Genomic DNA, 26,980 nt, shown 5'->3' with positions numbered 1-26,980 from the left:
CCCAAATGCCCACAACAACTGGAACTACAAGGGCTGAAGCCAAGAGTCAGAGACTCAGTCCAGGTCCCCCATGTGGGAGGCAGAAACCCAATTTCTTGAGCCATCACTGCTTCCTTCCAGGATCATTAGCAGGAAGCTAGAACCAGGCCAGGAATGATACACAATCATGCCAAATACCCACTCCCAATATCTTCCCAAATCTGTGCAGTATCCTACCGCATTCTTCCACATTAATGACTACTTGGGAATATATATATTCTATATAGAAAATATATCTATATATATAACATATATATAGATATAATATATATAATCTATATTTTCTATATAGAATATATATCTATATATATCTATATCTATATATAGATATATATCTAGATATATTTTCTATATAGAATATATATATCTATAGATATATCTATATAGATATATACTCTCTATATATAGATATATAGATATATTCTCTCTATATATAGAAGATATATATATATATATAGAAGATATCTTCTATATCTATATATCTGGTAGTTTGATAGTTTCAATACTTTCTGAAGACCCTAGATAGAATGCTAATGGTGTGTGTGGCAATAATTCAATCGATAAATCAAGCGAATGTGCATACCTATCTTATTCTTGCCCCTAATTGAGTATTATAGAAGTGATAAAAGACAAATTAAGGAACTTGTTAGGTGACTTCTTTATGATAATCAATGCTTCCTATACTCAGGGCTCAGCTCCAGCTGTAAGTATTGACCTCAAACCAGAAAGTTTTGCTCACACATCTTCTTTCTCTGTGACTTCATAATTTGGCTTCTGACTCATCAACCTTATAAAGTTTGCTTTAAATTACATGAATCTATGCAGAGTTTATAAAATATGCACTTTTTGAGGAAATTATCCAACATGGGAAGCGGGATACACAGCAGATTCACAGAATGACAAATGCCCGAAACAGCACTCTGGCCTCAGAATCGGCCCTTAAGGCATTCGGTTCCAGATAAAAAGCCCATGAGAGCATCTTAAGCATGGAAAGCCAAGACAGCATGGCAAAAAATGACCTAAATGAAATATCTCTTTAAGTGAGATCTTGGAGGAAAGAAGGGACCGTCAAAAGAAGGAGATATCTTTCTCTGAAGGGAGGAGAGAATTTCCATTTTGATTATGGCCTTGTCTAAATAAGGTCATAGTTTGTGGACTCAAGAGGCTTCCATAGCCTTGGCAGCTCATGATAAGAACCTTGGGTAATTACTGATGTCATAAATAATAGTGTCAATTGTTAAATCAACAACAGGAATCACTGTGCACTTGCTCCCCATGTAGGACCTCTGTCCTTAATGTGTTGTACTATGAGAATTAACAGTAAAACTGTTAACTAAACGGGGCCATCAAAGAAGGAGGTACCTTTCTCTGAAGGGAGGAGAGAACTTCCACTTTGACTATGACCCTATCGGAATAAGATCAAAGTTAGCGAACTCTAAAGGCTTCCATAGCCCTGGCAACTCATGACTAGAGCCTAGGGAGATTACTGACACCATGAATAGGAGTGTCAAATTGTTAAGTCAGCAAAAGAAGTCACTGTGTACTTACATCCCATTTGGGATCTGTCCTTAATGTGTTGTCTAATGTGCAGTGATGCTATAACTAGTACTGAAACAGTATTTTTATACTTTGTGTTTCTGCGTGGGTACAAACTGATGAGATCTTTACTAATTATATACTGAATCGATCTTCTGTATATAAAGATAATTGGAAATGAAAAAAAAAAAACCTGGTGTTAAGTTGGAAATGGCATAGAAAATTAATTTTAGAAAATATTATGTAAGATCTCTGTCTTTAATGTACTGTACACTCTTATTTAATGCTATAACTAGTACTCCAACAGTATTTTTTTTCACTTTGTGTTGCTATATGGGGGCAAACTGTTGAAATCGTTACCTAATATATACTAAACTGATCTTCTGTATATAAAGAGAATTGAAAATGAATCATGATGTGATTGGAAGGGGAGAGGGAGCGGGAAAGGGGAGGGTTGTGGGTGGGAGGGAAGTTTTGGGAGGGGGAAGCCATTGTAACCCATAAGCTGTACTTTGGAAATTTATATTCATTAAATAAAAGTTTAATTTAAAAAATTAAGTGAAAAAAACAGTAAAACTAATCTTAAAACAGTACTTTATACTTTTTGTGTCTGTGTGTGTGTACAAACTGTTGAAATCTTTACTCAGTATAGATTTGATCTTCTGTATATAAAGATAATTAAAAATGAATTTTAATGAAGAATGGGATGGGAGAGGGAGTAGGAGATGGGATGGTTTGTTGGTGGGAGGGTTGTTATGGGGGGAAGAACTGCTATAATCCAAAAGTTGTGCTTTTGAAATTTATATTAAATAAAAGTTTTCTATTAAGTATGCATTTTTCTCTATTTTCTTAAATGACCTTCCTAATCCTCTTTCTTTTTGGCAAGCTCTTAATTATGTTTCATTGGTCAGCTCAAATATTATCACCTATACAAAATCTTCTTGGGACCTCTCTAGGTAAAATTAATGATTCCTTCTCCTGTCCTTCCAATTCTCCTGTCCTTCCAATTTTGCGTCTGCTGTGTCTCCCCATGTAAAATTGACCTTGTTATCTGTAGCATTGAACACAATTCCTGACAAATAGTAAACACTTAGTAGAACCCAATGTATGACCAGGCCTCCATAGAGAACTTTCACTCTTGAAGAAAAATTTTACAGTCATGATATTTGCAGAGAACAAATTTAACTTCAGAAGGCATTAGCAGCAATATAAATGTTATTAAGGAGTTGGGGCAAGGGGTTGGCATTCAGTGCAGCAAGTTAAGACACTACCTGTTGATGCCACCATTCAATGTGGGCACCAGTTCAAGTCCTGGCTGCTCCAGTTCAGATTCAGCTCCCTGCTAATGTGCCTTGGAAATCAGCAGATGGGCCTCAGACTTGGGCCCCTTACCCACTTGGGATATCCGGATGAAGCTCCAGGCTTCAGCTTTGCCCAGCCCTTGCCATTGAGGCTATTTGGAAAGTGAATTAGCAGATGGAAGATTTCTCTCCCTCCCTCTCTCCTTGTATTTCTGTCTTTCAAATAAAGAAAGGGAAAGAGCTGTGTAAACTGAGCCAGCAGGATGATGCAAAGCTATGATCTTATTTTCCTCCCCAATTTTTTTGAAGATGAAGACTGGTGACTTGCGTTAAACACCAAATCACTAAGATTACTTGATGGAAAATCTTTTGGCTTTTTCTTATTTCTTTTGGTAAAGCCTTTCTTAATACTGGAAGCAGTGTAGGGTACATCAGAATCTTTACATATATACAATGGTATTGATGTTGGTAGATATGTAAGTTGTACATTTTAAAATCTTAAACTATTTACAAATGGACAATCTGATAATTATCCCCAAGTGTGCAGAGCACTCCAAAACCTTGCTCTCCTGACTTTCCAGCTCTACTTTTTAGCTTACTAATGATAATCTTTGGTCTTAGACCAACTCAAACCTGTTACTGACAATGAATCTGCTTTGTCTTGATCTACTCTTAGATTGTTAAGTACAGATGTGGCAGAGATCAGGGTTACTGAATTTGGTAGAATTAGGAAAAAGCTGTCACTGGTTAAACAAATAGGAAATTTGCTTATATGGGTATAGGAAAATCCTTTAATCACTTTGAACTTTGTTGTAGTATGTACAGAACTGGAGATGATACAGCTATAACTAAAACCGTATCAATCACTTAGGTTCCATTTAGTTCTATATATTTGATACACTTTGATTATTTATTCTTAGGGTCTGCTAATTACTACTGGTGAGATAATCTGAACTTTCAGCTGTTTTGTAAATGTATGAACATGAGCCCATCTCATTCTTTATATATCGTCTGTGTCTACTTGCAGTTTCAAAATTGAGTATTTCCAACAGACTCACATACTTTTTTGACCCACAAAGCCAAAATATTTACACAATTACCCCTTTTGGAAAACATTTGTTGACCCCTGATAACATCTTATTTTATGTTATTCCTTTAGTCTACAACTGAAACTATGTGTGATAAAGTAAAATTAATCCAAAAATCAAAATATTTGACCCACATAATGCTTAATATCATGAATGTTTTGGATGATTAGGCTTTTTATTTCTCTCCAGATGCTGGTGAACAAATAGCTCTAGGATACTGTAAGACTGGGTATGAGACCTGAAGATCCAATAGTAATTCCTTATCTTTAATGGTAAACTTAAAAAGCATCTTTCTCCTCTGGTATACAAGAGCCATTAGTTTACAACATGCTTTAATTTCTTAAAATTTTATTTATTGGAGACACAAAGACAGATACACAGAGTGGGAGAATTTCTATCTTGTGGGTTACTTCCCAAATACCCACAAATGAGACAGAAGCCAGGAATGGGCAAGTCAACCCAGATCTCCCACAGGAGTGACAGGAACTCAAACACTCCAGCTTTTACTGCTGCCTTCCATGGTCTCCATTAACAGAAGGCAGGAGCTGGGTGCAGATCTGGGTATGAAACCCAGGCACCTTTCATTTGGCACAAAGGCGATTTAACTGCTAGGTCAAAACTTTCCCCAGTTTACAACATTCTTGACTCCTGCTGTGTCCCCAGTTACTTTGGCTTTAAATGTGTGGATGATGTCACAACTGAACAAACTAAACTTGGAGTTGCTTTTGTATGATTAGAAATTAGATTGGATATATCAATTGTGCTTGTTAACCCAATTAAAATTATAAAGAATATAGGAGATTCAATAAAAAAAATCTAATGCTGGGAAAGTAGCTGATATTTATACCCCCAATAATGAAATCAGTCAACAAAATTATAAATCTGTAGTCATACAACAGATACCTTCTATGAGTTATCTCTCTTGGCAGGAGCATTATGGAGCTATTTAAGAACTTCACTCAGAGATATAATTTGTGAAAGTGTGGTATTTATTTTCATTGTATTCTGACAGCCTACCCATATGATTATGCATTATGATTATTCTCCTTTTCTGAGCCTTATCACATTTTGCAAAATTAATGTAGTGTATCCACCATTTTATAAAAATTGAGTATTTCTGATCAGTGGACCCAACCAAAAAAATAGCCTTATATTCTTTGACATTTTCTCTATCTTCGCAGAATTGAATGCTTTTATTATTTTTTCTTTTGATTTAAATCATCAAAAAACTGGAAAAAAAACCCCTAACCTGTCAACAAAAGTAACTAGGATGTCAAAAATAAAAGCTTTCTGATATTCATAACCGTTATGGAAATGCTGAAAGGTGTTTAATTTAGAAAGCAGATATGTTGAAATGCGTTGTGTGGAGATTGCATTTGCTTTGTGGTTTTCCATTATGTCTCCTTCCCTTTTGCATTTGATTCACAGAACTCTGTGCTACCAGGCATTCCTTTCTTTCACTACAACTACTACTATGACAACGACTACTACTACGACTACTAAAACTACTACTACTACTTTATTTGCTCTTTTTTTGAGCAAATAGGTCTGAGAAATGAAAGGCTCTGTGAAAAAAATGTTAGGTCCAAGAAAAATATTGTCAAAAGCTGAATATTTGAAATGTATTGAAAGTACAATTTGGTATTGGTCTTAATCCTCCAGTTGTTAGTCCCATGTTCAGCTTTGCCTCAGCACGTTGGCCTTTGTTTGCTTAGAGGTTGGCATGATGGATGAGCTGGTACCAGATCAATGTGTTTAAGTAAAACCTGGAAGTTCCTGGATTAGCAGAACACAATTCATGTAAAGCCTTGGGAACATCCAGCAGCTGTATTGCTATTTGCCCATGAAGGAGACTGGTTGGTCCAAATCTCATTATTTTTGAAAGAGAAAAATAAATAATTTCAGGGCACTCTCCCAAAGTTTGAACTTGATTCTCATTCAAGCAGAAAACTTTGAATTTCTTTCTAAAAAAATAAAACAACAGTAATAGCAACACACAGGGAATTTATAGTGCAGAATACTCCAGGCTCCAAACTCATTACAGACTTTCCCACCTGGCCCGAGATGGCAAATAGAATTACCTTCATTTCACAGGCAAGAAAATGGAGGCAGAGAGTGAATAAATGATTTGGATAAACTGGAAGAAAAGAAGAAAATTGAGTTCAGTTTCCTGACATTTATTTATCTACCCTAAACTTTCAGTTGTCAAAAAATGTTGTGTTTTTGTTTACACAGTTCAGGTGCCACAAAGAATGTGCAGTTCTCATCAGCCTCCTGTAGTCATCCAGCCAATAATTGAAAACCTAGAGTAAGACAATCCATTTCATCTTTGTATACTTTTTACTATAAAAAGTTTTCCATTTAGCTTAACCAAATTTTTTTAAACTTCTATTTAATAAATAAAAATTTCCAAAATACAGCTTTTGGGTTATAGTGGCTTTTTCCTCCCTATAACTTCCCTCTCACCCATGACCCTCCCCTCTCCTGCTCTCTCTCCCCTTCCATTCACATCAAGATTCATTTTCAATTATCTTTATATACAGAAGATCAATTTAGTATATGTTAAGCAAAAATTTCAACAGTTTGCACCCACACAGAAACACAAAGTGTAAAGTACTGTTTGAGTACTAGTTATAGCATTAATTCACATTGTACAACACATTAAGGATAGAGATCCTACAAGGGAGTAAGTGCACAGTGACTCCTGTTGTTGACTTAACAAATTGACACTCTTGTTTATGGCATCAATAATCTCCCTAGGCTCTTGTCATGAGTTTCCAAGGCTATGGAAGCCTTTTGAGTTTGCCAACTCCGATCTTATTTAAACAAGGTCATAGTCAAAGTGGAAGTTCTCTCCTCCCTTCAGAGAAAGGTACCTCCTTCTTTGATGGCCCGTTCTTCCCACTGGGATCTCACTCACAGAGATCTTTCTTTCATTTAGTTTCTTTCTTTTTTTTTTTTTCCTTTTTGCCAGAGTATCTTGGCTTTCCATGCCTGTGAAACTCTCATGGGCTTTTCAGCCAGATCTGAATGCTTTAAGGGCTGATTCTGAGGCCAGAGTGCTATTTAGGACATCTACCATTCTATGAGTCTGCTGTGTATCCCGCTTCCCATGTTGGATCATTCTCTCCTTTTTAATTCTCAGTTATTATTAACAGACACTAGCCTTGTTTATGTGATCCCTTTGACTCTTAATCCTATCATTATGATCAATTGTGAATTGAAACTGATCACTTTGACTAATGAGATTGCATTGGTACATGCCACCTTGATGGGATTGACTTAGAATCCCCTGGCACATGTCTAACTCTACCATTTGGGGCAAGTCCAATTGAGCATGTGCCAAACTGTATATCTCCTCCCTCTCTATCTTTCATTCTACAGTTCTACTCTTTGTACCTATATGGAATACATCTAATGTCTTTGTTACATCCAAACCATTTTGATACTTGATAACAGTATTCACGTTTTCCTTGGAACTGAATATTGCAAGTCCTTCAGTGTTTCCTCAGTGAACATGGTCATGAGGCTTGCCCTTATTCTGGTGTATTGTCTTAAGCTAATGTCCTTTTTACTAAATTCTGTTAAAATTTATAAAGTCCAAAGGAAAAAATACAATTCTTAAGAATTATGTGATCATGGAAGAGTTAGAACTTTAAGTTTCTTGATTCTGGATTGTGTACCTCTTGGAATGAATGTAACCTAGGCTCACCTTTTCTTTTTTTTGTAGGATTGGGGGAGAAGTCATAATTCTCTCTTCAAACTCAGTTTATTGTCAGAATCCTCAAGATCCTCACACATAGTACTAGTGATTTATCATTCACATGTCTCTTCAGGTTTGGTTTCTTTTCCATTCTAAAGTACACATATATTTATTTCTGAATTTTATCTTAATAGCCCCAATTTTTAAGTCTAGTCTATAAAACATTTTGGGATTTGACCATAATAGCTAACATGCTCTTCATCCATCTCAAGCTTTGTGTTATCTGAAAATGTATGACCAGGCCCTCTAAGTCACCATCCAAGATATTGAAAACCATTTTTGCATGATCCATAACTAAAGGGAAGATGCTTTCTCCTACTGACTTGTATCCATTGTTTTGTACCATTTGGATATTTAAAAATTTTAATCCTCTTAAAATATCCTTGTTTGCAGTCCGAAACTCCCAATTTTTTTGTTAAGACTATTGTTATTGATCCCATTAAACCCCTTGCTAATGTCTAGGCATATCATATTTCTGTTTGCTATGGTTTCTGCATCCTACAACTATCTAATATTTTTTAAAGAAAGAAATTTGATGCATCAACCAAAATGGTGCTGATAACTAACCTATACTGAGTCTAGGAGTCTTAACTGTAGTGAAAATTTATGGAGAGTGATATGTAGTGATGACTCAGTAAAATGTGTTGATTATGGCTAAAGTATGACCTGAATCTTTGAGTTTCCAAAGATTATTCAAACAACTATTGACATTCTATTTTATATATTTTGATATCAGAGAAAATTAAACTGATATTGCTACTATTTGAGATGTCCAATGAGGAGCTCACAAATTTTCTAACACTTAAAATGTTGTATCTAGGAAATGTATGCCAATTATACAGAAATGTAAGCATTTGGATTAGAATTTGTTCGTACTGTGGAATCGCCCATGCATTAACAGAATACACAGGTAAAATTTATGAAATCTATATGACCCACTGGAAGTTTGTCAGAGTCTACAGGAAAAAAAAAATTAATGGGCATACTTTAAGATAGGCAGAGAAAAATTCCTGTTATCAGTCTTTACATTTCCGGGGTAGGGGTGGGGAGTGCAGGTTCCCAGTTTTATTTTTTCTTACCTATTTTCTTCTGACTTGCAGATGATTGATTAGTTCTGGTGAGTGTGCCCTGGAAGATAGAATAAGTCCTAGACTATGAATAACATAAACCAAAGAACTATATGAGTGTTGGCGAAATCCTGGATATCTTGAAGTCCAACTTTAAAGCAAGGCTGTAACCCTTTCTGTGATACCCCAGACATAATGTCCATCCATCCAGTCTACCCAAGTATCTCATGTAACATGGCACTCATTAGTAACAAAGGAACTATTCTATTTTTAGGAAATTTTAAGTATGAAAAAATTTTCTATTTATAATGAGTGACATTTTCCTCCTGTGCCTTTCGCCTATGTTTGGTGCTGCCTTTTGCGTGAAGATAGACTAATGTTAACATGTGTTCTACCTGTCAACTCTTCAGATTTTAAGGAGGCAATCTGTTTTTTTTTTTTTTTTAATAATTGAGCATTTCAGTATCAGCTATAGCTGTCTTTCCTCTGCTTAGTTAGGCCCAAGAAGAGGAGTGGGGAGGGTGGGGTGGTATGCAACTCTCATGGGAAGGCCTAGTGGTTAACATGATGGACTAGAAATTGAAGGATACACAGTCTCCCATATTTTTTCCAGGAAATGTGATCTAGAGAATAAATGTACAGATCTTTAAAAAGAGTATGTATTTTGTAAATATACACACTTATGACCTCAGAGAGACAGACAAAAAAGCTGTGTCTGTGTGTCTGACCCATCATTAGTGTTCTCTGTGCCAACTTTTCCCTTGAGTCCTCTCAAACCCAAGGCCAACCCCTTTTAATTGCTCTGCTCTACCTCACCTTCATCCCCAATCGGTTGTCACATTTATATTAAAAACAACAACAACAACAACTTTTTTTTTTTAACTTCAAATCGTGGCTGCTATTTCATTCAGTCCCATTCTGCTTCATTATAATTTGTGTTTGAAACTTTTTAAGTGCCTAAGTAAAATGAAATAAAATGCAAGCTTATTTTGAGTTTGCTATTTATCACCTTATTCTTTCTTTTCAAACTGCTTACTCCAACTCTGTAATCCTTGCTCCAAATCCTCCTTTTAGATTGAAAAAAAAAAAAAATCAAATACCTATGCCTTCTCTTGCTAAGACCTTATTTCTAGTTTCTTTAGCTTCTGTAACTCGTCAATACCTAGTTCCATTTCCAATTTAAATCGTTCTTTCTATATGAATAACACTGCGCTAGTCTTTTAATCTGCATACTGTGAATATAACCAAAGGGGCTTAAAAAATAAAAAAACCAAAAAGCTTTTAGAATTAGTAGAGGGGGAGTGTCTGTACTTTAAGGGATTCTGAATCGTTTTTGTTTAAAAAGTATCAAATGTGGCACCTGGGTGGAATCCTTGGGATAATCCCAAATTATCCAAGTCTTACTTACCATGATCCCTGGAAAGGAACAAATGAAGGCCAAACAGAAAGGAAAATGTGTGTGTCCTAAAAGACAATATGTTTTTCCTCCCATAATATTGTTATGGGTGGTGGTAATCACATTGCTCTTAAAAGAAAACAGAGTTCCATTTTATTTTCATGGTCCTAATGAATAGATCTCCATTTATGATACTACAAAGTCATTTCGGGGTATGAGCTCTTCTGTTTCAGAGTAGTTAGAATAATGGATGATCTTTTCTGCAATTACTCCGGTGTAATTAAGTCTGTGGATTTTGCTGACTACTCTAACAGTCAAGCAGTGAGGCTCGTTCCTGGAGGTTTATTATTTCAATTGAATGTCAGCTCTCCTGCCTTGCTCTGCCCCTGTAGATGGGTTTATGAATTTATGGTACACAATGCCATTTTCAGAACCAACTGGGTACAGCTAAGATGAATTAGGAGAAGGGAAGTGTATTTCTACTGGGATGTACACTAGTTGTACTTTTCTTATGTCTGAGACAGAGACCTGAAGAGGCTTCTGTGACTAAATCTGCTTAGATAGGCTGGTGCACATCTAAGGGGAAAAAGAACCCGTGAGCATAATCACAAGGTTGGCCAACAGACACTTGTGGGGCAGGGACCATGTCCTATTCACTTTTTTTTTTTAATATTTATTTCTTAGAGAGATACAGAGAGATCTTCCATCTGCTGATTTACTCCCCAAATAGCAACAGCCAGGGCTGGAGCAGAACAAAGTCAGAAGCCAGGAGGTTCATCCAGGTCTCTCCCATGTGAGTGAAGGGGCCCAAGGACTTGGGCCATCTGCTGCTTTCCCAGGCACATTAGCATGGAGCTGGATTGGAAGTGGAGCAGTCAGGACTTGAATCAGCACCCATATGGAATGCGAGCACTACAGACAGTGGCTTAACCCACTGTGCCACAGTGCCGGTCTCCGTATTCATTTTTGTTTCACTTAGCATGGTGATGAGCATATGGAGCATTTTTAATAAGCAGTTCATGATCTGTGCAAGGGCTGGGACAAACCACTCTGAAACAAATAATCTAGGTGCCCAAGAAATCCAGAATCAAGGACAAGAAGTATAATTACCTTCTGACTTTGTTCTGGTATCTGTTCTAATGGCCAGATGATAAAGGTACTTTCTCACCATGTTGATAGACCTTATGAAGTGTTAATTTGGATATCTTTAATACTCAATTTTTATTTTCATAGCGCCATAGGTTTAAAAGATGCCTTGACCCTTTCTGTTTGGATAGCAATATTCCTACATGAATACAGAAGAAGTTTTCTATCTTTAAAAAGCTTTTTGTATTGAAATTCTTAGTAGCAGTAAGTATTCTTAATAGTTGGATAATTATTCCAAATACCTAATATAAATATGTTAATATATATCATTCTTTTTTATGTCTTCTCTCAGTAGAAAATCTTTTCCTTCAAATGTTGTACATGTGGGATTCCTATACTAGAAAATACTGTCTAAATCCTTCTCGTTTCTTTTTTGCAATTTCTTAGAGAATGACAATCTAAAAGCAGGAGGGGTATAATTAGAATACAGGAGAGGAGAGGAGAGGAGAAATTACGGCTTTCAGGGTACTTTCTCTCCCTTAGAATGAACAGAAAAGAAATGCCTTCTCAAATACTCGGCATGTGGCGCTTTGTCTCTTCTTATCCTGGTTCTATGCTTCTTAACACTGGTGATTGTTCCAGACTTCCTGTCTGTATTTCTGAGGCACCACATTATCAGTTCCATCTTTGAATCCCATCATTATCATTGATTCCATCTTTACAAATTCTGAGTTCTGCACCTCTTCCCTAAAGTATAACAGAGATTGGTTGGTTTTGGCTTAGCAGTTAAGATGCCCATTTCCCATTCTGTAGTACCAGGGTTCAAGTCCAGGTCCCAGCTCCTGACTGTAGCTTCTTGCTAATACAAATACATAGCCCTCCCCACCAACCCCTTTAAGACTTATTTATGGTCTGGTGCTGTGACATAGCTGGTAAAACTGCCACCTGCTGTGGTGGCATCCCATATGGGCAAGTTCGAGTCCTGGCTGCTCCTCTTCTGATCCAGCTCTCTCCCATGGGCCTGGGAAGGCAGTAGAGGATGGCATAGATCATTCGGCCCCTGCACCCATGTAGGAGACCCCAAAGAGCCTCCTGGCTTTGGATCAGCACAGCTCCAGCCATTGAAGCCATCTGGGGGAGTAAACCAGTGGATGGAAGACTTGATCTATCTCCCTCTCTTGTGCTCTCTCTCTCGTGCTCACTCTCTCTGCATCTGCCTCTCTACAGCTCTGCCTTTCAAATAAATAAAATCTTAAAAGACTATTTATTAGGGAGAGACAGTAAAGGTCTTCCATCCGCTGGTTCACTCCCAAAATGGCAACAATGGCCAGAACTGGGCCAATTAATCCAAAGCCAGGAGCCAGGAGCTTCTTTCAAGTCTCCCATGTGGGTACAGGGCCCAAGCACTTTGACCATCTTCCACTGCCTTCTCAGGCCATAGCAGAGAGCTGTACTGGAAGAGGAGCAGCTGGAACATGAACCAGCGCCCATATAGGATTCCAGCACTACAGGCGGAGGCTTAGCCCACTATGCCATAGCACCACCCCAGGCTAATACATACCCTGAGAGGCAGAAGTTGATAGCTCAAGTAGTTGGGTCCCTGTCACTTGGGTAGAAACCTTTCATTGAGTTCTCAGCTCCTGGCTCTTGCTCCAGGCAGCTTGGCTGTTGTGGGTATTTGGAGAGTGAACAAGTAGATAGGGACTCTTACTCTCCTCCTCTCTTCTTTCCTCTCCTCCCCTTCCCAGCTCTTCTCTCTTCCCTATCTTCCTCTCCATTTAGCACCCTCTCCCTCTCAAATACATTTTAAAAATAATAAAGCACAACAAAGAACACTAGATGTGCACTTCTGTATTACTACAACATATATACATCTTGACTTTCTGGCTTGTGTCCAAGTACATGTATTTTCTTGCCAATTTTCAGTCACGTGAGTGACTCCCCACTTGAGTGGGACTCAATGGACATAGGTGACTCTCATTTAATTTGGTTCATTATTAAGGAATTTTTTTTTATTTGATAGATAGAGTTAGACAGTGAGAGAGACAGAAAGGTCTTCCTTCCTTTGGTTCACCCCACAAATGGCCCTACAGCTGGCGCTGCGCTGATCCAAACCCAGGAGCTAGGTGCTTCTTCCTGGTCTCCCATGTGGGTGCAGGGCCCAAGCACTTGGGCCATCCTCCACTGCTTTCCCAGGCCACAGCAGAGAGCTGGACTGGAAGAGGAGCAGCTGGGACTAGAACCCGGTGCCCATATGGGATGCCGGCCCCACAGGTGGAGGATTAGCCAAGTGAGCCATGGTGCCGGCCCGAAGGAATAATTTTTTTTTTTTTTGACAGGCAGAGTGGATAGTGAGAGAGAGACAGATAGAAAGGTCTTCCTTTTTGCCGTTGGTTCATCCTCCAATGGCTGCTGTGGCCAGCGCATCGTGCTGAGCAGAAGCCAGGAGCCAGGCGCTTCTCCTGGTCTCCCATGCAGGTGCAGGGCCCAAGGACTTGGGCCATCCTCCACTGCCTTCCCGGGCCATAGCAGAGAGCTGGCCTGGAAGAGGGGCAACCTGGATAGAATCCGGCGCCCCAACTGGGACTAGAACCCGGTGTATCGGCGCCGCAAGGCAGAGGATTAGCCTGTTAAGCCATGGCGCCGGCCCAAAGGAATAATTTTTAATCCCTCCACCTTTTGCCCTAGTGAACTAAGAATTTCAGGCAATTGAGAAATAATTCTTAGACCCAAACTGGGTTCTACTTGTGAGAGCCATTTTGTTTTCTTTTCCTGGACTTGATACATATTTGAAAGAAGGGAAGAAGGGATGAAAGTGAGGAGTTTGGGCTAGATCACTCATTGGCTACTCTTAGGTTTTATTTTGGGTAAGTAGTTAGGAATCACTTAAGGAGAATATTAGAATATTGAGCTTTGAGGTAAAGAACTTTTATTTAATATCAGTTAACAGCATCTTCTTGTTTTCTCTTTTCTAGAAGGCATGAGTTTGAGCAGATGACTGAAAAAGCTATTTGTTAAGATTGTTTTAGTTTTAAATGCACAAAAATAATCAAAATTTTTGATTATCCCTTTATTACATGATGCTAAAGGAAAGATTAGAAAAGAAGTGCTATCAAAAGAACTATGACAAAGCAGAGTGAGGACATTCTAGGCGACTGAAGGATGGTCTTATGGATGTGGATATTCTTGGTGGTGAAGCATGGTTTCAAGGGCCAAGGCTTTCAGTATGTAGCTATTTGGGTCTGCAGTAATAACTGCAGGGAAATTACTTTTGAAATGAGAGTCTTGGACCAATCTTAGATGTACTGAATCAGAAACTCTGAGGGTAGAGTGACACTGATGTGAACTCAAGTTTGAGAACCATGGATCTGACGCAAGAGCTATTGTATCATGTAGACAAGGATTTAAACAACATTCACATTGCTTGCGATGTACATGACCTTGAGTAGATTATATAACTTACTGGAGCTTTATCCACCAATAAAAGATAATAACAACTCCTTTCCAGTGCTGCTGTGAAGATTAGACAGGTAAGTAAAACTAGCATGTTATCTAGTACTTATTGTACAGCAAGCATTGTTCAAGAGACTTGATATGTGATGATTCATTTGCCTTTCACAAAATCCTGATGAGACATGGCATCCTACACGGGAGGAAATGGAGGCAGAAAGAGGCTTCATAACCTGTCCAAGCTCACACAACTAGGAACTGGTTGAGTCAGATTTGAACCAGTCAGAGTCTAGAGCCTTTGCCCTTAACCTCCTGCCATTATAAGGCACCTGACACACAGTAAGGACTTAATAAATATTAATTCTCTGTTTTACTTCATCTTATTTGGACGACACTACATTAACTATGGAGAATTTCTTAATTACTGGTTCAGTCTGGTTATATTAATAGCAAAAGATTAACTATAATTGAGTGCAAATTGAAAGCCAGATCAATGGAGATTCAAATTAAAGCTTATGCTATGACTAATTCCTGGGCATTTGAGGGAGCCCCGTAATCTTGACTTTCTGTTTCTCCCTTTCTCTGCTTCATGAGTTTAAAGCAGAAGAAAGAGATGGCAAGCCGAGTTACCTATTCTCAAACATTTTGGCTCAAGATCCCTTTATGTTCTTATAAATTACCTGAAGAACTATTCTATCTGGACTTTATCAATCATTTACTGAAGTAGATATTAAAATAAAATTTGTTAAAATGTTTAATTTGTATAAGTTATCTATTAACAAAATTTCTTATGAATATGACTATATTTCTAAAACAAAAGCATTAATGAGAAGAGTGATGTTTTTCTAAATTATTGTAACTGCCTTCATCATCTGGATTAGTAGAAGATGATGGGATAGTCATACTTCTGCATCCTATCACAATATCACATCGGGTAGCTTCTGGAAAACTCAAATTTTTTTCAATTTCATTCTCATTTTCTCGTGAGTATGTGTATATATATTATATAGAAAAAGAGTGAAATGGAAAATAATTTCTTAATATTATTAAAATATTTTATTCTTATATTTTCTGTGGAAGGGTCTTGGGAGGGGCAGGGGTCATCTAGATCACACTTAGAACCCTCTTGCAAGTGTACAGGAGGAGGAAGGAGCATAGATAGGCAAGAATACTGAGTAACTGTTTTTGGGCCCTGATATATCTGCTAAGAATTAATCAAAGTGAGTTCATTTACATAGAATCATGCCAGAAACGCCAGAGTATGATGTACAACAATGTAGACAGCAATTCCAAAATAAGAACAAATTCTAATTAGCTTATCATTATTACCTTTGGCATCTGAGTAAAACCATTTGCAGCATTAATGGAAACAGAGCATAAATGAGGCAGCAAGAAAGAAGATAGGTGAGTTTCCATGGCAAGAAACAGGACTGTGTGTGTGTACTCATTACTCACAATGATTTAGAATGTCTTGAAAATAGGGTGTGGCTAGAGACTGTGTCTCTTAATTTCAACAATGTGTTCTTGAAATTGATCTGAAGGTATCTGAATTCTACTAAACAATGAGGTAGATCTACTCCAAAGAAGAGTTGTTTCAGTCTTTATGCAAAGAAATGAATGGATAACTCATCCTTCTGGGAGCTTATATTTAGTAAGTAGGGATCAAAGTGAGAATGACATGATGAAGTGAAAGGGCTGTTGGTAACATCTGCTTTATCTATCCAGGCAGTTAACAAATTTAAAGCAGTGATTATTTATTCTTCTACCTCTGCATCAAATAATCAGGAATTGTATTGTGTTCAAGAAAAATTTAAATAATTGTACTGTAGAATCTCTGCTTTTGCATATGCTGAGTTCCTTAAACTTCATGTTTTACATGCAGATGTAATATGCTTATCAACCACAGTTTTGATGTTCTAAAGGGAGATAGACTATAGTTTGCTATATAAGTCAGGAAAATGTTCCAATATTCTGCACTACACATATACATGATATCCCAATTCAATTTCAGTGCCACTATAGAGTTGTGGTAAAATTACAATAGGTTAAGCAGGATGACTCATCCTATAATAATGCACAGTTTAGCTGGAATTGGTACATAAAATATATACAGTGAACATAATGTTTAGTACACTATAGATTATGTTTGGCATGTTTGGTAGATATTTTATAAGCATGTCTGAAATTTTATATCATCTCCAGCAGATGGGAAATAAACAGCAACAGGAGTTGTTAATTTTTTTTTATTATACATTGGGAGAAAAGGAATAATAATGCTATGAAAAACATATTGAGGCTAAAAAACTATAAAAGTTTTTTAAACCCATATAAAAGTTTTTAAAATCCGTTTTAAAATCTTGGGGAAAAAAGAAATAAAAGGTGCATTGAAATGTTTCAACATCTGTTATCAGTAATGGCAGCTCCAAAAACCAGTCTGTTAGATAAGAGAAATCTTTGTGGTTAAAATACCACTGGCTGTTTTCGAGATTCTGGAACAGGTATATGCTGAGTAGACAATTTATAGTGGAAGAAAATTTTTAAAACTCAAGGGTGAGGCAAATTAGTCCAAATTCAAAACTCAAACATTAGTATAGATCTGAAAGCAATTGGTGACATACACCTGCTTGCAAACACATGCACATACAAGATGTTCTGAGACAGCTTTGAGTGCTCCTTGGATTGTGACTGAAACATTTGAAGAAAACTCATCCTGTTACCTGTCACCTTTGCTCAAAGGTGTCTGTCATCTTTCCCAACTGTATACCAGAAACAAATCTTTGCCAACTTTGCTTAACCTTCCCTATTTCCTCCATGATAATATTCTTAAAAATAGATATGGTCATGTCACCTCCAAGATTGAGAACTTGTTGGCCCAGGTTGCTCACTGTCCACACTCGAGCATGGCATGTATGACTTCCTGACTCAGCACGTCTCAGCCTTTTCCATACACTGAACACTCCACATCTCTCTCTGCTCTGTACATGTCCTTCCTCCATCCTGGAGAAATGTGCACTCCATGAACTGCTCTATTTGTGCAGAGCCTGCTCCAACCATAAGTTACTGGTCAAATATTTCTCCTCTTGGAAATCATCAGCAGGCATCTCAGGCAAAGTTATTCTGCCTCTATGTCTTCACAAAAACACTCCACTTTGACGTTTATGGAGGTGTTAATTGCATTGAATGGTTATCACCTGTGTACAGTGCCCCTGCATGGATATATTCTTCTGGACAAAATCTTGTATTATTTCTGTATCTCTAAAAAGGCCACCATATTGGTGATCAAGACATATTCACTGAATGAATGATTAGCCAGTAAGAATCTCTGAAATGCCTTTTACAGTCCTGGAAGCCTATCATTCTACAATTGGAAATGAAGCTTGAAATGCAAATCTACAAGAAAGAATCATTGAGGTGGGTGTGGAGGTGGCTGGATTAAATTGAAAAAGAATGTCAGATACCCTCTTAGAATTTTAAGCAAGAAGGCCATGAAAGGCAAGGATACTAGAGAAATAATGTGACAGCAGAATGAGGGAAATTGCAGTTAATGGAGGTTGAACACAAGCACAGGAGGTGAAAGTCCTCTTTGCTTACACTAAATTTCCTTCTTGCCTGAGAGACTATCTGATAAAAGCATTTAGGATTAGAGGGAAGCATTTCATTTGCAAATTGTGCTTAAAATTGTCAAGTGCTTCGCTTTTGTAAAAGGTGATAGAGTTGGCAAGGTGCTGATGTCATTGTAGAGAAGGCTGATAAGAACAGGTAACTAATTTCTGGAGGGCTCCTCTCTTGGCTTGGTGAGTTGTTCCTTCATGTCCCGTGCTGCCATGATTAAAGAGAGTATTGATTTGCCATTTGGGACTACAGAAAGCAAAGGGTCTGCATGGTAGTTTTAGGGATTTGAAAAAGCCTCTCCTTCTTGCTACTTTCAGAGCTACCTGGTCAAATTACTGAATTAAAGGTTTGCCATGCCTTCAGCACCCTCTGTACTTCTAGCTCACCCTCTTATCCTTTATCCTCCTGACTCTGTTGGTCACTTTCTTCCCCCAAGGTGAGAATGCTCAGCAATACCAGCAATTGACCAACCCAATCAATTGAGAGGGAGTATTTCAAAAAGTTGCTATAGAGTGCAATTAAAAGTTTGTTTTAGTGAAAAAAATTGAAATCCATGTATACAAGGGTTCTACAAGAAGTTAATGGAAACATATTAATGCATGGATTTCAGAATTTTGGGGCACCGAAATAAACTTACCTTTTCATCCCATCTTGAACTTTCCGAAGTCTCCTCTCCTAAGAGCCCAAGCATGCTCAATCTCCTTGCCCTGGAGCCAGGTAATCTTTCTCAAAGAAGAGGGAAAGAAACTGTCAGCAGCTGGAAATGAAGAACTAATCATGGGCCTTCCCTTGGGGGAAGGATTTGCTCTTCAATTATGCAATGTGAGTAATGGCTTACATTGTGTGTGTAAGACTGACCTTGCCCACTTTTACATTGTCTTTGTGTATAGTTCACATGGGTGCTGAAATGAAGAAAAACATGTCCACATGCGGGGAAATACTGAGCAGACCCAGCAGCGGCAAAATGTAATCCAGTCTTATATATCCAGGCTAATGGGATTCTACTTAACTAGGGTGAAAAGCAAGAGCATTAGAATGATTCAGTCAACACAGGGGGTACAGAACTAGGCTGACCTTGGCATATGTAAGAGACTTTGGGAGCAGCCTGGGGGATAGAGAAGAGGTATCTGTTCTCACTGAAGCAGTAATGAAGCTCAGAGGAACTTTGCTCTCCACAACCAATTGAGCTGTGCCTCTCCCACCACTAATTCCTGTGAATCTAGGAAAGGTGACTGGGGAAGCAATTAGAAAAGAAAAAAATTTTTAAATTTTTTTCTTCAGTCTTATTGCTTTCTATACAGAATCAGGGTTTTGTTTCTTCTGTTGTTTTTTAGTAAAGAACTAAAGGAAATACAGCAGTTCAAAGCTTTGGCATCAAGGTTGTGCTTTCAAATTGCCAGAAGAGAAAATAAAGTATAAATGAAAGAGCACACACATACACACCCAAAGCACATGCATTTTAAATCTGTTTTCATGCCACATTAGTTCATTTTAATTTGACAAAAATTGACCACTTTATGTACAGAACACTTAGTTACAGGTAAGAAAAGGAGAAATTAGTCTTGCTTTTCAGGAAATCAAAATCTAATAGAGAAAAAAGCCATAGATAAGAATCTCTGATACAAGGATTTAGCAAGGATGCATAATAATAATTATGAAAATGAAGTAATTATTACATATTTTTGAGCTCAGCTTATATTTTCTCACTCCCACTATTTCCCAGGCACCTTTGCAGGGACCTGTTTTGTGCTGCTTTCCATCTGCCTTGCAGAGGGCCAGTCTGACAATGCCTTGCCTTGACCTGTTCCTTTTGATTTTTTGTCCTGGATCTTATCCTAAGCAATGTTGTAGGACACCCACAGGTAACCCCTTAACTTGTATTTCAGCAACCTACAAATGTGCAGGAGTTAAGCTGACATGGTGTGTATGCGGATATGTATCTTTGATCACTCAGGAACAGGAGGTAACATGTTTCACCTTGTTCCAATCCAGGACACAGAATTCTGAGGCACATTTAGTTATTTGCAGTGGTGACCAGAGCTGGTATTGGCTTCTAACCTTCCTGTATTCTTGATCCCTAGGATTACTTCCCAAAAAGCAAATGGATAGGGCTTAGCTTCAGGTAGTACTTTTGGGTGAACTTTAGCTATGGAAAATGGAAGTAATTAATTAATTAATATTTTTGAGCATTTATTATGCATTACATTGAGCATTCTGTAAATAATAGCTCAGTTGATTCTTTCTGGATTTAAGACAGCTAAGTTCTTTTTAAAGATTTATCTATGTATTTTAAATGCATAGTGACAGGGAGAGAGGGAAGTGTGGAGAGGGAAAGAGCGAGCTTCTACCTGCTGGCTCACTCCCAGAATGGCTGCAATGACTGGGACTGAGCCAGGACAAAGTCAGGATCCAGAAACTCCACCTGGGTCTCCCACATGGATCTCAGGGGCCCAAGTACTTTGGCCTTCATTCACTGCTTTCGCAGGTGCATTAGCAGGGAGATGGATAAGAATTGGAGCACCTGGTGCTCATATGGGAGGTAGACATTGTAAGTTGTAGCTCAACATATTATACCATAGCACCAACACCTGGATATCTCTTAACTTAGGAGAAGCTATCATTATTGTAATTTTACAAATGAAAACACTTATTTAAAAATTTAACATTTAAAATGAAAACTCTCAGCAACAACAAAAAGCTTAAAAGTATATGGTTAGTATGGTGGGCGTTGTGGTGCTCTGCCTCAAATCTCTTCCATTCTTGTAAATGTGTATGACCATGTGGCCTCTGATTGGCCTAGAAATGATTAATCCCACTTTTATTCCCACAGTGATTGCTTCATGTCAGGCCTCTAGCTTTCAGAATGCAGTATTTCCCAGGCCATACTGATTGGCTCTTGCATGAACATATACCCCAGTATGCTTCTGTCAGAGGCAGTCAACTGCTTAACATTGGAGTGCTTGGGGCACAGTCCTTGTACAACTTCTCCATTTATACTCATTCACCTGCTGACTTCATTTAGTCTTGTGGCTTTAAATAGTGTTTATACACTACAGTCTTTAAATGTTTATGTCTACTCTAGATCTCTTAGAATTCTAGACTTAGAAATAGAAGGGTTCATCACAAAGTATGTGGCGAATGGAATTAAAAGGTAACTTTATTTTGCTATAAAGCATTTTGTGTGTGTGTGTGTGTGTTTTTTTTTATTTACTTGACAGAGTTAGACAATGAGAGAGAGAGAGACAGAGACAAAGGTCTTCCTCCCGTTGGTTCACCCCCCAAAATGGCCGCTATGGCTGGCGCTGCGTCGATCTGAAGCCAGGAGCCCGGTGCTTCTTCCTGGTCTCCCACGCAGGTGCAGGCGCCCAAGGACCTGGGCCATCCTCCATTGCCCTGCTGGGCCACAGCAGAGAGCTGGCCTGGAAGGGGAGTGACCAGGACTAGAACCCAGTGTTCATATGGGATGCCGGTGCCGCAGGTGGAAGATTAACCAAGTGAGCCATGACGCCTGCCACTAAAAAGCATTTTGAAATCCGTGCATGAGGGGATTTCAAAAAGTCAATAGAAAATACATATTACAAAAAAAAGCTGCATGGCTTTCAAATTTTTTGCACTAAAATGAGATTTATTTTGGAGCAGGGAATCTTGGTGCAGCAGATTAAGCTGCCGCTTGGGACACCTACCTCCCATATCAGATTGTCTGGCATTGAAATCTGGCTCCTCAGCTTCCTGCTAATATGCCTAATAGGCTGCAAATGATGGCCCAAGTATTTCAGTCCCTGCCACCCACAATAGGAGCATTGAATGGAATTCCTGGCTTTGGTCTGGTCTAACTCTGGCTGTTGTGACTATTTGGAGAGTGAACCAGCGGACAAAAGATTCTTTCTCTCTCCCTCCCTCTCCCTCTCTCTCTCTCCCTCTCCCTCTCCCTCCCCCTCCCTCCCTGCCTCCCTCCCTCCTTCTCCCTCTCTCTCTCTCCCTCTTTGTCCCTCCCTCTCTCTCCCTCTCTCCCTCTCTCCCTTCCCCATCCTCCCTCCCTCTCCCTCTCTAAATAAATAAATCATTTCTTAAAAATAAACATTTTCAATTCAAATTTCTCATAAACTTTTGAAGTATACTTGTTGCTTGATGATGGGAATATCCACTGGGCAATGCCTTACACTAACACCAATACCATAGAGTGTACTTACACAAAGCTGGATTGGATAGCCTGCTACACACCTAGATCATATGGTTATCATTATATAGGTGGTCTTTCATTGACCAAAATGTCATTATGTGGTGCATGAGTGAACACCAATTACTTCTTAGACATTTCTGCTTGGATATCTAATACATGTCTAAATCTTAGTATGTCCAAAAGTAACTCTGGATTCCCTTTTTGCACCTCTCAGTTAATACCAAATCCACCTTTTAATTGCCCAAGTCAAAACCTGTGAAGACATCCTTGACTTCTCTCTCTTGCTCACATATATCATTCATCCACAATGGGTGGCTCTGTCTTTAAAATATGAGCAGAATCTGACCACAACTCTGGAGTCTGTTATTACCACCCACTGATCTAAGCCTCCATCCCTATGTCTGGGTTCTTGTCAACTGGCTGGCTGCTCTGTATTCCCAAAGCCTACCTCCCACCCACTCCTTTTATAGCACTTACCTGCCTTGACGGTTTGGAAAATGCTTCAATCTTCCACACAGAATTAAATGTCTATCTGCAAATTCTCTCCCCAAACTACTCTATATATTGTGTGTGGGCACAGGGGCAAATTGTTGAACTCTGTGATTAGCATAGAGATGGTCCTCTATGTATAAAGTCATACTAACAATGATGCATAATGAAGAAGGATATGGGAGAGGGAATGGGAGGTGGGAAGGGAGCGGGGTGGGGGGCATGAGGGAAAGAACCACTGTATTTCTAAAGTTGCATCTATGTAAAAATGCATCAATTAAATAAAAGTCTATGAATTCAAAGCTGATGGCCATGTGTACCCATGATCAGCATCTCAATACTTTGGGGGCTATGTATTATTTTTGGTGATTGTTAAGATTCATTAGAGGCTTACAGAACAGTATTTTAAATAACATCTGGGATAAGGAAGAGAGAAGCTGCCACTCTCTTGACTCTTGAGAGGGCAAATCATTTATTGGGATCATTTTTATGCCTTGATTTATACCTATAACTTGGACACCTAGATGTTAGAAAAGAGATCCAAGTTAGTACTCAGGAGAGCTGGTATTAATTTTGCTGAATAAACTTTTTCTCAATTACAATGTTTTCCCTTAGGTAAGCCATTTATGTTTTTGAGTTATTAATCTCAGAAAGTGTAAAACAGGATCATTAATCCTGTTTACCTACCTCACAAAGCTGTTAGTATGAAATGATGCAGTTTATCAATGATAGATTTTTAACTGGTTTCCATGAAATCTTGGCAAAGGATGAATGGAAACTCCACCTTCTATCTCCCTTGACTAGTGCGAAAATTATAACTGTGTATGTGTATAATGCACTGATTGTTTTTCTGGAAATAAGATTCAGAATTGTCATCGCCCTCTCAAAGGGATCCATGACTCAAAAAAGGTCAAGGTATTCTAGTGGAGGTGCTTTATAAAGGATTATCCTAATGAAAGTGCCATCCATTGGACTCATCCTCATCTATAAATTTCCTCAATGTCTTCATTATATATTGGAGACAGGGACTCTTGAATAAGAAATTATGACTTGGGCCTTTAAAAATCAACAGTGGGGGTGGGCATTTGGCACAGTGGTTAACGCTCAGCTTGGGACGCCCACATCTAATATTGGAGAATCAGGATTTGAGTCCTGGCTCCACTTCAGATTTCAGTTTCCTGCTAATGCAGACCCTTTGAGGCAGCAGAAGATGAATCAAGAACTTGGGTCCCTGCTACCCACATGAGAGATCTGAACTGAATTCCCTACTCCTAGCTTCAGCCTGGCTGACATGGACAATTGGAGAGTGAGCCAAAGAATACAAGATTCCCTCCCTCCCTCCCTCCCTCTCAATGCCTTTCAAATGAACAAAAATATGAATTAAAAATCAGATGCTGGTTGATTGACATCAATTTAAAAAGTGAGCTATGAATCAAGTTTTATGCACCTATGACTGCTTAGCAAGTTTGGTCAACCTGACTTCACAGAAAATTGTCTGGCATATACAGTTCAGTGATCTTGACACTGTTTAAGCTAGACTTGATCATGAAGTTCTGAAGATGGTTGAAGTAACTACACTAAAATATCTGAATAGTTTCTCCCTGTAATCCTAGATATAATAGGTTGAAATTCTATTCTAATCTAGTCTCTTCATCCCTCTCTCCCTCCTTTTATTTTTTAAAAATGTTCATTTATCTGAAAGGCAAAGTTATAGAGAGAAGGAGAGATCTTTCATCTGCTGATTCACTCCTTAAATAGCCACAACAGCCACCACTGGTCCAGGCCAAAGCCAGGAGCCTGGAACTCCATCTAGATCTCCCACGTGGTTGGCAGAGACCCAAGTACCTGGTCCGCCATCCACTACTTTCTCAGACACTTTAGCAGGGAGCTGAATTAGAAGTGGAGCAGTCATGATTTGAACTGGTATTCTAACTGCGATGCTGTCATCAAAAGTATTGCCTTAATCTGATGAGCCACTGCCTCCCCCTCTTTTCCTCCATTTGTCCTTCCTTTCCAAGAACACTGTGCTGGCATCAGTTTGCTGAAGAGCCCTGGCCTATGAGTTTGCAGAGGGGATATCCAGGTTCCAGGTGGTAAGTGCAGGACTAGGAGTGGGAAGCATGGCTGGCCCAGCCTTACTATTGAAACCACTCTGTGACCCTCTGTCGGTCACTTAACCTGCTGTGCTATTTGCTCATCTGTAAAATTGCTCTCCCTCTTGGGCTCGTTGTGAGGATAAAAGAAAATAATAGGTGGCAAAGTGCACTGAATGGTGAAAGTCTAATACTAAATCAAAGTATTATCATTTTAGAAGTTTATCCCTGAGTAGTGCTGACACAGACATATGGAAGTTAAAGCTTCAATTAGGGGCCTGCTTCATCTTTAATCCGCCAATAATAAAGCATTCTCCAAGCAGTGACCCAATTTCAGGTGCCCCATGGTTATTTGCAACTTCTTTTTATTCTTGATATAAGTACCGTAACTCAGAATTTTTTGGGACAATTCTGATATCAACTGGTTTGCACTCTTGCTTCTTTAAGTGTGGTTTCAGAAACTATATCAGTGAAGCTATTAGAGCCTTATTAATGAGTATAGATCTGTGTGATGTTTTATTTCATTAAAAATCTAATTTTTTGAAAGATTTTTTTTGAAAGTCAAGATTGGAGAGAGACACATAGAGATCTTCAATTCATTTGTACAGTCCCCAGATGACCTCAACTGCAAGGGCTGAGCCAGGACAAAGCCTGGGCCATCATCTGGGTCTCCACGGGTGGCAGAGGCCTAAACACTTGGGCCATCCTTCATTGCTTTTCCCACGCCATGAGCAGGAGCTGCATCAGAACTGGAGCAGCTGGGACATGAACCAGCCTCCATGTGGGATGTCTGCATTGCAGGTGGTGACTTTACCCATGCACCACAATGCTAGCCCCTCATTCAGCAAATCTTGAATAAGGCTTGCTGTGTGCCAGAGCACAGGGATTCAGAGGTACATAATGCACATCTTAGACCTGAGGGTGCTAACAGTCTAGGAACAGGAGACACATTAAGAAAATGTGTTCAAAGCAATGGGGGAATAGAAATGAAGCAGCTCTCCTTTAGTGAACCTACACTACAAGGCAGGGGCAACACTAGAACTTAGTTGTGGTCCTTTCTAAGCACCACAACAACATAATAAGGTAGATAATGTTGCACTCATTTTCAGACAAGGTTCCTGAGCCTCAGAAATATTTAGTAACTTCGCTGATATCACACAGTTAATAGGTTTCTTCAAGGATGCAAAATTTAGTCTGACTTACAGATGCTATAAGGAAACAGAAGACAGCTCAGAGAAAGAGCCAGAAAAACAATTAAATGATTGCAAGGAAGGTGAAATTGAGCTATGTTCTGGTTTAATGCTAGGGGTTGAGATATGTATCCTTTACTAGATACAGTTGTATTAAATCTTGGTTTTCTTAACAAGTTGTGGGTCTGGTGTTTTGGCATAATAGGTTAAGCTGCCCTCTGAGATGCTGGCATCCCCTGTGGGCACCAATTTGAGTCTCAGCCACTCCACTTCAGATTCACCTCTGCCAATGTGCTAGAGAGAGTAGCAGAAGATGGCTTAAGTCCTTGGGCCCCTACATCCATGTGGGAAACCCAGAAAAAGCTCCTGGCTTCAGACAAGCCCATCCCTGGCTGTTGCAACCATTTGGGGGGTTAACTGCTGGATAGAAAATCTTTTTCTGTGTATCTCTCTTTCTCTCTGTAATTCTGCCTTTCAAATAAACACAATAAATCTTCAAAAAATAAAGAGGTAATTGTTTATTTAAAAAACCCTGTATAAAAACACGGCTATACAGTTTTTATAACCAATGTTTGAAATCACTAAAAAAATTTATTTTCTGCATAAAAGCTGTACATTTGATAAACCAAGCTAACCAAAGATTTGATGTGTTAGTAAATGCTTATTCTATATTCTATTCTGAAAATAAAT

This window comes from Lepus europaeus, chromosome 11 (assembly GCF_033115175.1).
Source record: "Lepus europaeus isolate LE1 chromosome 11, mLepTim1.pri, whole genome shotgun sequence".
Classification (NCBI taxonomy): domain Eukaryota; kingdom Metazoa; phylum Chordata; class Mammalia; order Lagomorpha; family Leporidae; genus Lepus; species Lepus europaeus.
The sequence above is the reverse complement of the archived record's forward strand: the minus strand, read 5'-3'. Positions refer to the sequence as shown.